The 17,493-nt window shown below is 43.4% G+C and overlaps 2 protein-coding genes across 2 annotated transcripts in view; both read left to right on the top strand.

The window, feature by feature from the left end:
* The window catches only part of LOC119660048, a 132,943-nt gene that overhangs the window by 90,361 nt on the left and 25,089 nt on the right, over positions 1 to 17,493 (top strand). The gene's annotated exons all lie outside the window — the stretch shown is intronic.
* The window catches only part of LOC119660512 (serine proteinase stubble), a 155,185-nt gene continuing 152,606 nt past the window's right edge, over positions 14,915 to 17,493 (top strand). Inside the window, exon 1 of the mRNA XM_038069127.1 lies at positions 14,915 to 16,205. The gene's annotated coding sequence lies outside the window, so the exon portion shown is untranslated. The remainder of the gene's footprint in view (positions 16,206 to 17,493) is intronic.

Below are 17,493 nucleotides of genomic sequence, written 5' to 3'. Positions count from 1 at the left end.
TTCGATCGTATGGCCACGTAATTCTCGCTAATGAAAATCCACTTGCCACTTGTCTGAACATCGAAGTCGATGGAAGGAGACCAAAAGGCCGACCGAAACAACGATGACTTGATACACTGGATGAGGATTTAAAAGCCTAGAGGTTGCATCCAGGTCAGGTATTTGAAAGAGCCAAATGGCGAAACCGATCCTCGTGATCCTGCTTGCGAACGGGACAAAGGCTGGAGAAAAAGAAGAAGCCGTGAGCAGCGATGAGTGCATGACAGTTCCGTCTCACATGGTTAAAAATTCCATTAACCACTATTTTTTAGAAAACGATTTAAATAAATCATTTTATTTAAAGTACTGTACTGTACTATAGTGAAGCCGGCAAATTTATTCAACAAGGTTTAGAATCCACAAAGGCCTGAGAGCTTGGAGTTGACCCACTCGCCATAGTTCGAACTTTCTTTGTCGGATCGTGGCAGAGCAATTTAACCCAACGCACGAGTTCTTCTTGTACTAAGTGTTGCCACAGAGCATGCCAAATGAGTTCATGTGACATACGGTCAAACGCCTTCTCCTGATCCACAAATGCAATGGAAAGAGGCCAACAAACGTACAGCCTGTTTTGCGTCAGTAGTTCCACAGTCCATGACAAACCCCATTTTATTCACGGTTGTTTGAACGATTTCGCGAATACTGTTGTCAAGAATGGGTTCAAAAATCTTCATGTTATGGGAGAGAAACCGGATCGGGCGGTAATTTGAACATTCTGCTGTGTACTACCTTTTTTTTTCGATATTGGAACTGTGGTACTTTCTTGCCTGTCAGATGATGTTCCACCTTCCTGAATAATACCACTAAACTAAACTAACTAACTAGGGAAAGTTTAGCTTTTTCCAATGTTTCTACTGTTTGTCTAATTTTACAACCCGTCGTCCATATAAAAAGCATTCTTAACTATTCAGCGGATCTCCTCGTAAAGTGCATGATTGCCTGCAGTTGAGCAAACGTTCGGATAGTTTGCAATGGTATATAATCTAATCTACAGCTATCTTTTTTCAAGAAATATTCCTGTAGTGAGAACTGGGCAGCGTCTGATGAGTTGCCTCCACCCTGGACGAAACCGCCAGTCAACTTTTTGATAAACTTGTGTGTTTAACCAAAAATAGAAGAGAACGTGGACCAAAAGAGAGGAAGTAAGTTGCTTTCCAAGTTTACCGGCCCGTCATAAAGTGGATGCGGACTCAGAACTCCCAGCATCCTAATAAAAAATTCCGATAGTGGTTTTTCAGGCTTTGCTCTACACAGGATCCATCCATCTATGAAGTTAAAGCCCTCTTTATTCAGGAACATATATTATCTGATCCCATACGGTATCGCATGCCCCCCAAGCATCTTGAAATAAAACGGCAGCCCTGCTGAGTACTTAAAGCAATTCCCAAGCTGCCGTACCTCGCGGTTGGAAGTTTGCAATAGGTATGAACCTTCTAAACGATTTCTCTCTCTTCATGAGGTTTCGGGACCGATCCCCTGCTCGAACCCCCTTCATCTAAAATAACATCTTAACTTGGGTCGACCAGCGGTGACTTGGGGTGTACCATCAGGGGTTTGGGCAGTGTTTTCATTGTTCCCAGCAATAGTTCCAGTTCAAACCCTTGCAAGAGAAATTTACAAGCAACGAATCTGCCAGGATTCACAGTTTTGCAGTTTGATTAAAATATGAGCTTTGTGCCAGTTATTGAAACGTGATGTAATCGTTAGAACGCCTGAGCACTTGGCCCGGGACCCTCCTTGATTTACAGCGAACTTACACTTAGGCACGGATATAGAGCACAAAACAAAAACACTGTTCGCTGTTAATTTCTTCAAGCTGAACTTTGATTTCTTAACATTCACTTTATTTCCTCAATGGATTACAGTTGCTATGTCGATTATTATTCGATTCACCTCGATTAATATGAACATTTGCTGTGGACTATCCGGCTCGACGGACCAAATTTTTGAACATTTAGCTCCCTCTTCGGGAAATCCTTGCATTTCTGCTACGACTTCGCCTAGCTCGTTTTTTTCAAGGCTCGGCAGAATCAAAGACGATAATAGGGAGAGATGACGCGGCAGGGACCTGTGAATAAAGGGATTAATTCTACCTACCTGTCTCCTTTAGTGTCCTACTAATGGTGCCCTGAGGCGGCGGGAGGAGAAAGACCGAGCATCAACCCTGTTGGACTAATCAAAACTCAAGGGCCGAGGAGAGCCTCCACGAGATAGCACCGGAAAACGCTGTACTCATTTTGACTTGCTAGTCGTGGTGCAGTAGGTGAATGCTTAACGGCTCAGGTAGGTGATCAGACCTGAGCCTGCGCGGAAGCACATGTGAACTGGATTTGGTCTCGAAACCTTCCTAGAGGTAAACTGGTACCACGCGAGCAAGGATAGCTCTCTGAATTTATCTGTTGCAGAAGAATTCCTGCTACATGTACTTTCACCTCGATTGTAGCGCTTGGTCCCCTAGTAGAGGTTTCGGTTGTGGTTTTATTCAAGTGGACAAATACTTGGTAGCGAAATTCTTATTATTCGTGGCATTTTCTTCCTGCTTGACTAGAGTCCTCTTTTCTCACAGTACAGACTATGCTGCAGTTACCAAGATTCGTCGCGATCTTTTAGCGACAATGAGAGTCTTCAGTTCCTTACTAACCAGAAACCGCTTCCAAGTCGTAGTAGTTAGTCAGATTTCAACCAGAGAGAAGAGATTTTTTGATAGCAGCCCGGTGATTATCAACTGTCACTATCGAACTGTTCATGATGTTCCTCTTCCAGTCAACAGAATGATTTCGCTCCTACCGAACAACAACTGGGCTTCGTAAACGGATCTTATTGAGGTTCCATGGTGAAAGTAGAGAAGATGCGGGCGCGTTAAAAAGTCAAGGCAAACGTCCACCAAGCGTTGATCCCACTCGTTTCCCTTATTCAGAAGACACTCGCTAAAAATACTGCAGATTAGTAAGCATCAATCTGACACTGGATATCCACTTGTCGTAGAGAAATACCGGAGAGAAGGCATCAATAAATGAAAGGACATAATAACAGTTGCTTCTGTTTTAGACAAAACATTATTACGTTTGTTTCAACATTTCTCTGTATTTTCCCAGAGATGCCAACTCTTATTGATGCGAAATTTGGTGTGAAGGTGTGATCTATGATCGCCCACATATTTAGTGAGTAATATCGTTCTACATTGAGTTTAAGGGGGGTCTCCATATATCTCCATACAATAATTTGGGATGTCGAATGAAAAGTCTCCATTAGTTAGTTTAGTTTAGTTTAGTTAACTGGGAGAAGCCGTAGCTCCGAGCATGTACTATTCCCGTAAGTTGCCTATTCAATGGCTTGCCGCCTACGATGTTCGCAGGCTTTAGCGAATCTTAGAACATTCTCCAGAGGGAGAGGGTGTGCAGCTTCTTCATTGAAGAAAACCTTACCAAGGTGTCTTCGTCTGAGATCTGCGGATGCCGGGCAGCTGCACAAAAAGTGCAGGGCCGTCTCCTCCTTCTCCTCACATTGGCTGCACATAGCCGAAACCACTACCCCAATCTCTTCCATATGGTAGTTTAAGGGGCAGTGTCCCGTCAAAAGCCCTACTAGGGTTTTCATGTTCCTCTTCTTAAGGGACAACAAAAATGCCGCTCTAGTGGCCCTAGGCTCTTTCACAAGAATTTTCGCTTGCCGTCAAGAGTCCAAATTTCTCCACTCGGTTGCGTGAATCCTTGCAATTTCACCCTTCAGAGTAGACTTGACAGTAGATGGTCGGATTCTAAGAGCTGGTTCCGGCCCCACCATTGTGGATCCAGACCCTCGGCGAGCCAGTCTGTCAGCCTCCTCATCACTGGCGATGTTAGAGTGCCCCCACATCAGGAATGTTTCGTTCAGTCGGCCAAGTTTCAGCAGCACCTGATGACAACTCCATGCCAATTGGCTTGATATGTTGTTGCCCTCAAGTGCTATCAGCCGCCCGACTGTCGCAACAGATTCGAATGGTGCGACCCCTCCATTCTTTTCGCAGACATTCTCCGCCTGGAATGTGGTCGCCATTTTTTCGAGGGGTCGGGCCAGTTCTATAATCGGATTCTCCGAGAACACCCCTGCGCCCGATCCATCCTCCATGACTGACTCGTCGGTGAAGATTATTAGGTCTGTAATCTGAAAAGACTCATGGCCACTTGTCAACCATTCTTCTCTTTCGGTGATTATGACAGTGTATGTCTTTTCAAAGACAACTTTTTGAAACTCTTACTCACTAAAACCACCTTCTTAACCTTCACTCACCTCGCGACGCTGTCGCTACCTATTAAGTCGCTTTCCTCCAACTGGTAAGGAATCATAGACCTGGAATCTAACCATGACTTTAAAGAATAAGGTCGCAACCTAGGCGCAGGTTTATGAGGTCTCACCAGATTCATGTTCCCCCTCGGAGATCAAATCTGTGGAAGACATGCTCGTCACAAGGGTGGAAAGCTAGCACTTCGTGTTCAAGGAGTGGTCAGGCAGAAAGGAAACTACAGCAACTTCCAAAAACAGAGGAACTGAAAATCCGACTAAGACCGGTCTGTCGATGCTACTGTTGTCTAATTCTTCCAGAAAACAGAAGAGGAAGCCTCCACAGGATGAAATTTAAGAAACTAAGGAGAGTGAACCACAGAGCGCCTGTTAGATCCTTTTCTTCTACCTCTACAGAAAAAGCGAAAGAAATTAAAGTTACAGATTCGAACGGAACTAGTTTAATACCGTCGTGAAAACGCATCCATGCAGACTGGACACCGCGAACCTGTGAGGCTTTCCAATCGAAGGTAGCGGAAAGAATTGCAGAAGAAATTTCTTCAGCATAAGGGCATTTCCGTTTTTACCCTGAAGTGTGGCAATATCTTCAAAAATTGGACACAAGGATGCTGAATTTTCAGCAGAAGATGTGGACAAGTTGATAATCATGATGAGACCCATACTAGACGCAGAAGACTCTTCACTTATGTCTACAAACATAAAGGTTAGTCGAATTAATTGCATTATATCATCAAATCATCATCATTAGCGGTCATAACCGGTGCTCGATGTAAATGTTTGTGGTCGTACCAATGATGCTGTTCTTCAGGTCATTGTTAATATCATTAGCGATGCTTCATATCGATGATATCTGGAAACTACGGCTATTGCGGCATTTGCTTGCCTCTTAGAAGTACTTTGGCGGAGTTTGTTATGAACTACTTCAATGTTAATTCGCACCTGATTGTCAGAGAGGATTTGAGGTGGTGTTACTCCGGGTACAGCGTGCTTTTGGTGAATTGTTTCATCCCTTGTGTCACATAGGTTAATCTGTTCGAAACAAATTATGGACGAGGAGTGTCCATAATTTGTTTCGAATCAATGTCTGTCTATTTGGCTGCCACCTTGTCTGCTTCTCTCTCTGAATATGTGCTCTATGAAATACCTTAAATGTAACTGGTGATGCTTTTTTTGCAGAGTTTAGGAAGGATGGTGGATGGTGGCATACAAGAGCTTAGTGAGAGTGCAAACTTCTAGAAAAACTGTGAATTGCCAGGAACCGATAGCGATGTTGATGACCTCACTACGCGACACAAAGGAGTTTATGGCAACTGTTTGAGGGAATTAAAATCTATTAACGTCCGGATAGCTGAGTGGTTAGAGCACACGGCTGTCGTACGGAAGATCGCGGTTGAAATCTTGCTGGCGGCAGTGCAATTTGTATCGTGATTTGACGTCGGATACCAGTCGACTCAGCTGTGAATGAGTACCTGAGTCAAATCAGGGTAATAATCTCGGGCGAGCGTAATGCTGACCACATTGCCTCCTATAGGGTACTGTAATCCTGTAGTGTACCGGCCCTGATCCAATATGGATTGTTGTGCCAACGATTATTATTATTAGGAAGGATATTTTTTCGCTTCAATAGGTTCTGAGAGCGAGACCTGTTACAGTTTATGTTGTGTAGAGAAGTTACGCCAGTTCCTAAAAGTGCCAATTGAGCACTTACATTTGATACCACACATGACTACACCCTAAGAAAAAAGATTGCACAGATACACATCTCAGCGTACTTAGGGAGCCGTATGTAGTATGTATGTATGATTACCTATCTATATTTATATACAGAGAACAATAATTTAAGAGTTACAGATTGAATATTGTGATTCGAATGTCTGGAACTAGATCTATGAATATTCACCAAGAAACGAGAGTACCAAATTATCACTTCACAAACCGATGACCCATCTTCCAAAGGAGTTCAATAGACCGTGTAGATGACTCAAAATGGAAAATTAGCAATCGGACTGAGAAAATTGCAAATGACTGGACAGAATAGCCTTCTCCTGAGTAATCGCCTAGTCATTCAATCCACCGACATAAGACCTGTTTCCTAACATCCCAAAGGCATCTTTGAACACACAGTCAGCATCTAGGTACGGTTCAAACCTCTTCAGTGAAATTCTTTGTGGAGGAGAAAATATGATTCATTGGCTTTCGCATTATCTGACTGGACCGTGGGGGTTAGGTGCATTATCCGCCGAAAGGTAGATCAGTAAAAGGTCTCCATTTTACCATCACTCACTTGTCCATTAATGTGTGAAAAATTTCCCCCTAGCAGTGAACAGAAATGCCATTGTTTTGGATAAACTATGCATGCCTCAGTTGAGCGTGATTAATTTCAATAATAATAACAATGGCCAATGAATAAACAAATTAACATATTGAGTTCTCGAGTTCAAGGTCCTGGGAATTTACAATAATTTTACTCTTGACATACTTAGTGGCGGAGAATGTTCTTTGTTTCCAGACATAATGAGAAAGCGAAAGAGTTTCCTTTTGCTTTTCAAATGTGTATAAATGAGGAAACATTCGAGCGAGAATATGTCATGGAATAATGACATTCACAAGGTTGTTGAGGTCGAATTTATTCAGAGAAAGTAAAACGCATTTAGTCTAGTCAGTGGTCAATATGGAAAAGTAGTTTAAAATGCACTGGTCCGCCTACTTCACTAACAGAAAGAAAGAAGCCTAGTTAGAGCAAAAAAAAAAAACGCCCGGAGAGCATGTGAACGTATTGTCTTGGAAGAAATATCGCATTTTCTTTGAGCTAAAATTGGCCAGTTAGAGAGTCTTGACTTCTGTTCGGGTACTGCAAAAAAGATTCTTTGGTAAATCGTTTTTGTTCGGGAAGAGAAACACATTGGAAAAACAGCTAAGTGAAAAACGAAATTCTAAGTAAAAACCTCGATCTGTGGTAGACACAAAATCAAATGGAAGAAGAAAGATGTGGCTTACAATCTTCTTCCACTCGCTTGAAGGAGGAAGAATTGTGCAGATTTAGGTCCAGAACTCTCTAAACACCATTTTTTCAATTGCCCAGAAAGTCAGATTTCTTTTGTAAATAATTGTACAAATGAACCACGTGTGTAGATAAAAGTTCCTCTCTTCAGGACTTTTAACAGGGAAAGAAGCTCTGATGATACAATACATTAACTGATTGTCTGCAAAGGCGGAAGCAATATCTCTTAAAACTAACCCCTAAAACAAGAACTGCAAAAACTCAGGAAATCAACCATACGAGTTTTGAATCGGCCTTGTAAAAACAACAAGACATACTCCCACAACGCATCACGCGAATATGAGAGGGCAGTTAATTGCCCTAAACGAGACTCCTTTAGAACATATGTACTGGGAACAACTGGCTGGCAAATAATAGTCTTCAAGGCTTAAAAGAGATGAGTCGGTCAAATTGCACCCTCGTAGGAAGCTAGAAGGAACTTCAAAAACTCTAGAGATAAATCAGTACATGATTAGGGATAACGAGTGACAGAAGTGGGAGCGAGAGTTTTTATTAAAGTTTTGTGTAAAACAAAACATTATTAAAATCGGTTTATTCTCTGTCGATTCGTCTGTCCTTTTTTTGGAGGAGGTGGAAATCTTCAAAAGGCACTGGTCTGGACACGCCAGCGTGTAGGATTTTTTCCTACTAAAACCTCCCCCGACACTCCCCCCTGCCCCACGGAACCACCATAAGGTATTACATCAAGGGGAGGAGTCAGCTCAATATAGCTTAGTCACCTTTTTTCTATAAGCGGCGTACGTAACCGCTATTTTCTCATCCCCTCCGCCTTTTGCAGTTTGTTCTGAGCAGAAACGATGATGGAATTGACCGTATCTCTTGGCGTGCTACCATTCTCGGCACAAGATTTTCTGGTACCAGCCCCCATCAGATTCCACCTTTCTTCCTCAGATCTTGGACAGTGCAAGAGCACATGCTCTGAATCCTCTGGGACTCCGTCGTAATTTGGGGGGTCGGGTGAGGTGTCCAGTTTAAACCTGTTCATGTACTGGCGATATCTTCCATACCTCGTGAGCAACTGGGTAAGACTATAATTAATCTTACCGTGCCGTCTTTGCAGCAACTCCATGATGAGTCCACTGACCCCTTCCCGAAAGTTACCACCGCGTTTGCCATCTATTTACGGACCTCTTCCTCTCCGCGTTCTTCGTCTGCGATAATGAAGAGATTGCCTTCACATTGTACATGTTCGCCATCTCATCTGCAAAATGTCAATCAGCATCATTTCCGAAATGATGAATGCTGCATCATCTGAGGCAGACCTGAAGGCAAAGCATTCCCTCAGGGATGTCTTCCTGTAGACTGCACTCAGTTTGTTACCGTTAACTGACATCCGCAACGCCTTATTCCAAACATAGAGTATGAAGAGGTCACCACCCTGGCTATAAGCAACCTAAAGGTATACCGTGGCCCTCCCATGTTCGGCATCATCCTTGCTGGGGCCATACTTGAAGTGGATGATTCCTCGCAAATACACTGCACGTGTGGCCTATAACTGAGCTTCCTGTCTATCACTACCCAAGTATTTAATGATCGCCTTGGAAGTGATGATATGATTCCTGATTCTTATACAGACGTAATTTCTCTTCCGGCGATTAATGGTGAGCACCGTTTCCGTGATGGCGGGCATAACATACAATATAATACCAAGCTGAATCCCACCGTGCACCATGACAAAAGGGAATTTGCTACTGTGTTGGCCAAGGAAGCGGGAAATGCCGTAGATTGCAATGATCTCAAACGTGTATAACTCATCACGGAAGAACTTTCATGTGATCGGAAATCTAATGGTAATTTTGCTTCCCTTCCTTCCCTTGAAAACCCCCAAATTCAACATCGACCGTTTATATGATCTAGCTGTCACTCGACAATGACGGGGAAGTGGAAACTGCCGCAAATAGCAATAATTTCTAGGCGTACACCGTATAACGAATGAATTTGCAAGTGGTGACAAATCTCTCGATAGCCCTTAGAGGTGTATTAAAGTGACCCCACAACCAGAATTGAAACCACCTTGATTATCAAAGCAATGAACTAAAGTAGGGCCGTTGAGCTTGACGGGATTCCCGCGAAGCTATTCATCGCAGCTGCTGCAATCCGAGCTCTCTCCCAGAGAGTAGAAGAACGGGATGATTGTTAAGATTCCGAAAATGGGCATCTGTCCTGAGTGTGACAATTGGAGGGGTATCTGGATGAACCTTGCAAGCATCAAAAAGCATCTCGAAAGCTTGATCGACAAACAGCACGCCCTTTTCCACTCCGGACCCCCCAGCATTGACCACATGAACATCCGGATCATTTCAGAACAATACACGGAGCTTAGATCTACTCTTCATTTGTTTTTCATCGATTTCGAGAAAGCTTTCGGCAGCGTGAACAGGGATTGTATCTGGGAAGTTCTACGCAAGAGGAGCTAATAGCTTTTAACAGAGTGACTTATGATAATGCGTAGTCTAGCAGCGTTGAATCGTGTCACCGATATTATTGTTTCTTGTTATCGGTGACGTTCTTCATGGATAAATTTAGAAATAGAGGCAGGTAGATCAGACTGATGATAATTACCAACAAAAGCAAGCTTCTCAAAGAAGCTGGGGCGTCCAGCTGTTCCTATATGCAGCAGTTATCTCAGTACCAATGTCAAATTGAGACAGTTAAGTTCTAATGTTCTTGCCGTGTTACTACTTAGAAGTTTGGAGTTTTCGTCAACACTTGTTTGTCATACGTCATCGGTACGCAGGTCTTCTGACGGAAAGACGGAAGTGACTATAAAAAAGGTTACGTTGCTGACTATGCCATGCAGCCGTTCAAGGCGCAGAATAGTGGAGGGTTAGTGATGTTGTGCCGCGAAGTCCCAGAACGAGATAAGGTGCGAATTCCGCGAACGATGAATGATGGCAGGTAGGCCTGGTTGACGCGCTATGGCCCATTAAGGAGTCATTGCCTCCTACAGTAAGTCCAGTAAAAGAGCTGCGCTTCTCAGTGCTTTATGTCATCGCCGGGTCTTTCTCCAGAAGATCGCTCAAAGTCTTTAATATAGTTTCATCCAGTGAACCCCATGACAATTACCCAACTTATCGTGGTGAGGGAGCACAGTAAGGAAAATTCCGAACAAAGGTGTAACTACCGTGCCGAGGCCTGGTCACAGGGTTCCATAAGTGGTGCACCGTCTCCGCGACTCCAAGTTTCAACTAGCCTTTTTTCGGGAGAAAGGGACTCGAGAGAGATCGACTTACTTTCCCTGATAAAACCGAGGTCATGGCAGCAAATTACACGAAAAAAAAACCTTTAAAAAAACAAAAATTAAGTTCATCGATGGAGAACCTGAGTGTAGACTCAGATTCTCCACTTACTCAAGCCAAATTAATCTGATTGGGACCCAGTCCTTAACGAGCGGGCCAAAGTGGGTCCCTTCTGTAAGCACTCCTGAACCTGGGATCCTATGGGAGCCACCTGCTGAGGCTAAAGCCTTACCCATCAGTAAACATCAGCTATCGGACAGCAAACATCTTTCGGACGAAACGCCTTTGAGCCAACCGGCTCCGGGCAACTCGCCTCCGGACAAACAGTCATCGCCACTACGCACTATGCCAAGGTTAATGAGAAAGGAGCATTCGGGGAACCGACTAAGGGCAGACTAAGGGTAAACCACAGCCACAGCGTTTCTCGTACAATCCAAACACAAAAGGAGGGCTCGGCCAGCACAACCTTCGTTTCTTGCCAATGCTATCGAAGGCGACGGATCTGGCTTCCTTAATGACACCAATTCGTCCGATAACGATAACGAGCAGTGCGTGTAGAATAGAAGGAAACTCGTCCTGGCTGTAAGGACTGCACCCTCATAAGGTTTTAAGTTTCTCTTCAAGTCGGCAGGTGTACCGTAAAATCTTATGGCTAAAATTTGCGACAAAAACACAAAAGATTCGCTCAGGCAGTACTGTTCCTCCTTAAACAACGTGTGGGAGGGTTCCCGACTAACCCCAAAAAATGTCTTCGAGATGCCTTCGTTAAAAAAATGTTTTCTCTGGCTTCCAGAAAAACATAATGGTGCTGAGGTTTTGGAGCAATTTGGTATCTAGAATAACCTTAAGCCTTCCATCTGAATGCTCCTAGGCAGCAAAATAGGAGAGAGAGCCGATAAGCTGGGCAACTTTCCTTACAATTGGCGCTCCGCAACCGTATACAAAAGTTTTCGCAAAAGCATTTGCCACCAAGGTGTTATAATTACCGGTAAGTTTGCAGACACAGTATGTGACCGCTTCTGCAAGAAATTCACAGATGGTGCCTCGATGAACGCTAGGAAGCCTGGGTTAGTTATGTTCATTTTGTGGTGGTCGAGACTGGACTTTGCTAATACCAGGAAGCAGTTGATGCAGATATAAAGGCACGGTTGTCTAAGTATTACTGGAGCAATGAGTATCATACCGAGCGCGGTACTTGAAGCTATCCTAAATCCACCCACCATTCATTTGGAGGTAGAACGGAAAGCAGCCAACGACGCATATAGACTCGATATCATTTATCATCAACCGCGCAACAACCAGTATCCGGTCTAGGCCTGCCTTAATAAGGAACTTCAGATATCCCGGTTTTGCGCCGAGGCCCACCAATTCGATATCCCTAAAAGCTGTCTGGCGTCCTGGCCTACGCCATCGCTCCATCTTAGACAGGGTCTGCCTCGCCTTCTTTTTCTACCATAGATATTGCCCTTATAGACTTTTCGGGTGGGATTATCATCCATACGGATTAAGTGACCCGCTCACCGTAACCTATTGAGCCGGATTTCATCCACAACCGGACGGTCATGGCATCGCTCATAGATTTCGTCATTCGGCTCGATATCATTGACGCGCGGAAATGCGACCAATCATACGTTCGTGCGTTTATCTGAAAATTTCGGTAGCTGTGATGCCGGGCGATCATGTGGTTTCCAGTTTCCTATTTGAAAAGGCATACTCTGTTGTAATCACCAGAAGAGAATAATGGTCAATAAATGGCCAGAAGCCTTTCCGAATTACAAACTTATTAATCTTCACTGATCACTCAATCAGGGAAGACGGACAGGTGCAGAAGTGTTCTTGGATCTGATTATGGAACTGGTTTGACCCTTCGGAAAAATGACGACCATATTCCAGGTTGATATATGCCTTTTCATTGGTATTAGAAGAATGTTTCAGATAAAAAAGGAAGGAATGAACCCATTCAAAACTGTTCAAACAGTCAGGCACCATTGTCAGCACTAAACAGCAACGATATATGAAACTAGTTCGTGTAGAGTCATCAAGTGCTGCTGGCTCTGCTGGGCGACGGCACGAAACATTTAAAAAAAAAAGGTTGACTGACGGTTTCGTCCAGGGTAAACTCATCGACCTGACCGAAAGTGGCGACAGGTGGTAATCGCTCCATTTATATATATCCGAGTCCGGATAGCTGAGTGGTTAGAGCGCAAGGCTGTCGTACGGAAAGTCGCGGTTCAAATCTCGCTGGTGGCAGTGGGATTTGTATCGTGATTTGACGTCGGACGCCAGTCGACTCAGCTGTGAATGAGTACCTGAGTCAAATCAGGGTAATAATCTCGGGCGAGCGCAATGCTGACCACATTGCCTCCTAGTGTACCGTTACGGTCTTGAATGAAGTGCTCTAACACACTTCAAGGCCCTGATCCAACATGGATTGTTGCGCCAATGATTATTATTATTATTATTATATATATGTTATCGAAAACGCGACATGAGTACGAATTATATTGAAGTGAAATCCGTCGTATGTCCAGACCTAAACTTGGCCGAAGTGAATGAACAAAACATTCCTGATGGCGGTGCCAGGGCAGTCAGTGTGCCAATCCCCAATGATGGAGCCAGAACCAGTTTCGGTATAAAGCCATCCACTTTAAAGTCTTCTCTGGGGAATGAAATTGCAAGGATTCACGCAGACGGATGGAGAAATTGTCGGTTGACGAAAATCCTTGTGAATGAACCTTAGGTGGGCTTTTAAAGAGACATTGCTCCTTAAACTACGGTATGGAAAAGAATGGGGTGGTGATTTCGGCTATATGCAACTAATGTGAGGAGAGGGAAACTACTATCCAGCACATCAAATGCAACGCCTCTTCATATCTCGGGCTAAAACACCTCGGTAAGGTTTTCTGCAATGAAAAATCTGCACATCCTCTTCCTCTGGAAAATGTTCTGAGATTTGCAAGAGGCTGCGAGCGCCACAGGCGGGGAAACCATGACTTGGTGTAAATTAACTGGTGCATAACACACTTCAAGACCCAGATCCAATGGGACGATTATCTAGATACAGAAATCGAGAAGGAGCTACAATGGATCGTTTCAGCTCAGGCGAAAGGAAGTGTCGAATTTTCCCCTTACGTTAACTTTGGTGCCGCCAGATCTGAAAGGTTAATAATCGCTAATTTTGCAAAGTGAAGTACAGCTCGGCCGTGGTAGTTGACAGTAGTAAAATCGAACTGGCGTTAAATCACCCACATGCCTGTTCAGTAGAAGAGCCTAGCCCATCGCCTTATGATTCTACACTTTAACAAGTCCGACTTTTCTACAAAGGAAGACTCTATATTCCACAACTTAAATTAATTATTCCCTAAATCTCACCGGATTGTATGATGCAGATGCAGGAAAGAAGTGAAAATGGAGAAATTTTTTCAAAGGGTCATAAAACGATTCGAGTAGTATTATTGGATTAGTCATTGCAGACAATGTCTGTAAAAATAATAAATAAAAGTGAAATATTCATAATATTAACAAGAGAACGAGTTTCTGAAAGAAAGCGTCTTGTAAATCTCATTATTGCCTGTAATACTTCCATGCGGCTTGATACGCTGAAAAATCTAAATATACACAAAACTAATATGTGTAAGTACCAAGCAATAAAAATTGCATGGAAATTAGTACTCAGCGGCCTCTTTGATAACATCTTCTTCGAGGCAAATTTATGGAGTTTCGTTGAATCTAAAACTGACATTATCCGATGGCATTAAGCTCCATTCGAAGACATGACACCGGTCCACATCTGAGCAGCATGCGAAATTTCTCCCGAGGGGAGTCGGCCCGGTAACTTTTTCAGCAACCTAAGACACCAGAATAATGATGTGGAGAACCAACTGGAAGGAGTAATGGGGAGCTTGGAGAATCCCACCATTCACTCTTTCCCCACGTCTTCTGAATGCAGGTGCTAACCGGCAAATACTATGGCCTTTCTTCAACTGTTCTCCTCCACACCTTCTCCATTATCTCCGTCTTTGCTGCTTCAATTTCTTCTTCAGCATGTTTATGATGGTGATGATGATGTCGATGATGATCTTCATCATCTCCATATCTCGGGCTTAGCTTTGGAGCTGGGTGTAAGTTCTCCGGTGGTTTTTCTGGCCAAGAGTCAAGAAGACTATCTGCTATCTCTGGGCGGTGGAAAAGTCTTCTTATCTTCCACATATTACATACCTAGCTCTTTACGCTGAGCCGCAATTGCAAGTAAAAGAAGTAAAGAAGTAACTAACAGTTAACAGTATGATCGCAAGTGATCGCAAGTCAGTAGTCAGTCTGACGAAGACCACGTCTTAAGATAGTATTGAGTCGCGTGCTAAGTCGGCAACAACGTCTTGAGCTTGGATTTAAGACATCGGTCGCATCTTGAGGAAAAATGCATGCATTATAGTCGTTGTGCCGGTGAACGTACGTGCACATATCGAGTGGAATTAAATTGCAACTCATAGTGCAATATGTCTTGCAATGCGTGATTTGAACTATGCATTCCGGTGGTCGATATTTGACGAATAGTGCAAAGTAATGTCTCACTAAGATTTACTTTCACTATCATTGCTCGTGGAATCTACAACCCTCATTTTGTCTGTTGGTCGTAACGCGCAGATTGTCCACTCAGTTGGCTAGACGATAACACGGAAATATCAACGGATTGGGATTGATTTGGCCAAACCTGCGGCGTGATTCACGCGTCGAGTGTGATAGTTTTTGCAATTAACGACTTGCTAAAAGTGAGAGTGGTTGGTTTCAGTGTGTCACTTTGGTATTTCGCCACCCGCTCTCGACGACCTCGACGGGTTTTCATGGAATCTGCGTATTTGGAGTAGTCAGGAATTGCGAGATATCACCTGCCAAGTTAGATATTAGCCGTTTTAATCGTTTGAATATTCAGAATTGAGCGCTTGATAGCGACCGGGATCGTTCCAAGTGCATAGACACTACCAGTGAATTTCATCGAGGCAAGATTAGTTGGACCTTTCGGTGTTCCATCCAGCTCTTTCGTTGCTATTATAAAAACGATTCCCTGAGTTCAATGCAGTCCCATTCATCGTATGATCTTTAGCGGGTAATTTCGTGGCTGTGCGCGCGTTACTTCATCAATTATCTTATGGTATGCCGCAAGGTTGTGTAATGGTACTTCTATTGTTTACGACAAGTGTGACGAAGACGCGGTATTATTGTGCGTGCTCAGGGAGCTGTTTCGCCCATTGTAACCAGCGTTCCGCAATTGTTTACAAAAACAGTTTTCGCGCATAGACATTGTCGGTTTGTTGTCTTCAAGCAGGGAACTGCAGCTCATTAAAGATAATTCATACGTTAATGTTTCTCATATGTTTCTGGAGACATAACCTGGCTTTGATAAGGTTCAGGTGGTTGGGTATCATAGTGGAAAATTGAGTCGAAAGCGGATAATAAGGTGCGATTTTACCTAGAGTTGAATAAAAGTGAAGTTTTAAACTGAGAGTACTTGACAAAGACGTAGCAAATGGATCCTTAATGCTGGTAAAAAGTATCCACGACAGTCAATATTTCCTTCTGCAGCTGTGGTGAGTACAAATTGTTTTACATAACATCTTTTTCCATCCGTTGGTGGTTTCGCAGAGTAAACAGATGACTTGCAAACGTACTTCTTTCCGATTACACAATGTAGGTTTATTAACTCTGATGGAGCCGTTACCAATTTGTTACAAAGTACCTAGTTAAGGTGATGAAGATGATTCTTGTTTGAATTTCCGTTGATTGTTCCGAATGATGGTGTTCTACGCAGTTTACTCTTTCATATCAGAAAAAGTGAATTTCGCTTATCATTGAAAGGGGATCAGACTGTGTTGAGTCCGTCGTTTTGTGCATTTTTTTTGCAAATTATTTTGCAAAAGGTGGATTTGTTTTATCCAAGAACTATGCGAGAATCTGCGGTTATTCACCTCACTGCATAATTTTAAGAAAACGGAATGTACAAGGAGTAACGTTTACCATAGTGAACGGATTTCACACAGAATCATTTGGGAAGTTATAAGATTGTTTCCGCAAGAAATTCATCTCATCATCTCAAGTCATGGAAATTTTAAAGAACTTTGAGAAGATACTTGGCCATGTTACGATAAAAATTCACTAACCACTGAATAACTCACCCTGAAAGACCTTGCTCAGTTTACGGAATATTATTATGAGGACTCCCTTTAATCGTTCGTATATCACATTCCGTCTAATCGATTGTGAATGCACTGTTAATAATTTTTCAATATTTTAGTCATAAGTCAATTCGACTTATTAAGAACTCTGTGGGACGAAGTCAGTTTATTTGCCTTAATTCTTCTCTGAATATCATCATCACCAACGGGGCAACAACTGGTATCCGGTGTAGGCCTGCCTTAGTAAGGAACTCCAGACATCCTAGTGTTACTTCGAGGCCCACCAATTCGATACACCTGGCCTACGCCCTCGCTCCGTCTGAGGCAGGGTCTAACCATCTTCCTTTCCAATCATAGATATTGTCCTTATAGACTTTCCAGGCTGGATCAGCGTCACCCATACAGATTAAGTAATCCACCCACTGCAACCTATCGAGCGAGATTTTATCAACGTTATTTCGCCGGGATTTCCTCTTCATCATCATCATCAACGGCGCAACAACCGGTATCCGGTCTAGGCCTGCCTTAATAAGGAACTCCAGACATCCCGGTTTTGCGCCGAGGTCCACCCATTCGATATCCCTAAAAGCTGTCTGGCGTCCTGGCCCACACCATCGCTCCATCTTAGGCAGGGTCTGCCTCGTCTTCTTTTTCTACCATAGATATTGCCCTTATAGACTTTCCGGGTGGGATCATCCTCATC

The sequence above is a fragment of the Hermetia illucens genome, chromosome 6 (assembly GCF_905115235.1).
Source record: "Hermetia illucens chromosome 6, iHerIll2.2.curated.20191125, whole genome shotgun sequence".
Classification (NCBI taxonomy): Eukaryota; Metazoa; Arthropoda; class Insecta; order Diptera; family Stratiomyidae; genus Hermetia; species Hermetia illucens.
This window is presented reverse-complemented; position numbering and strand designations above follow the sequence as displayed.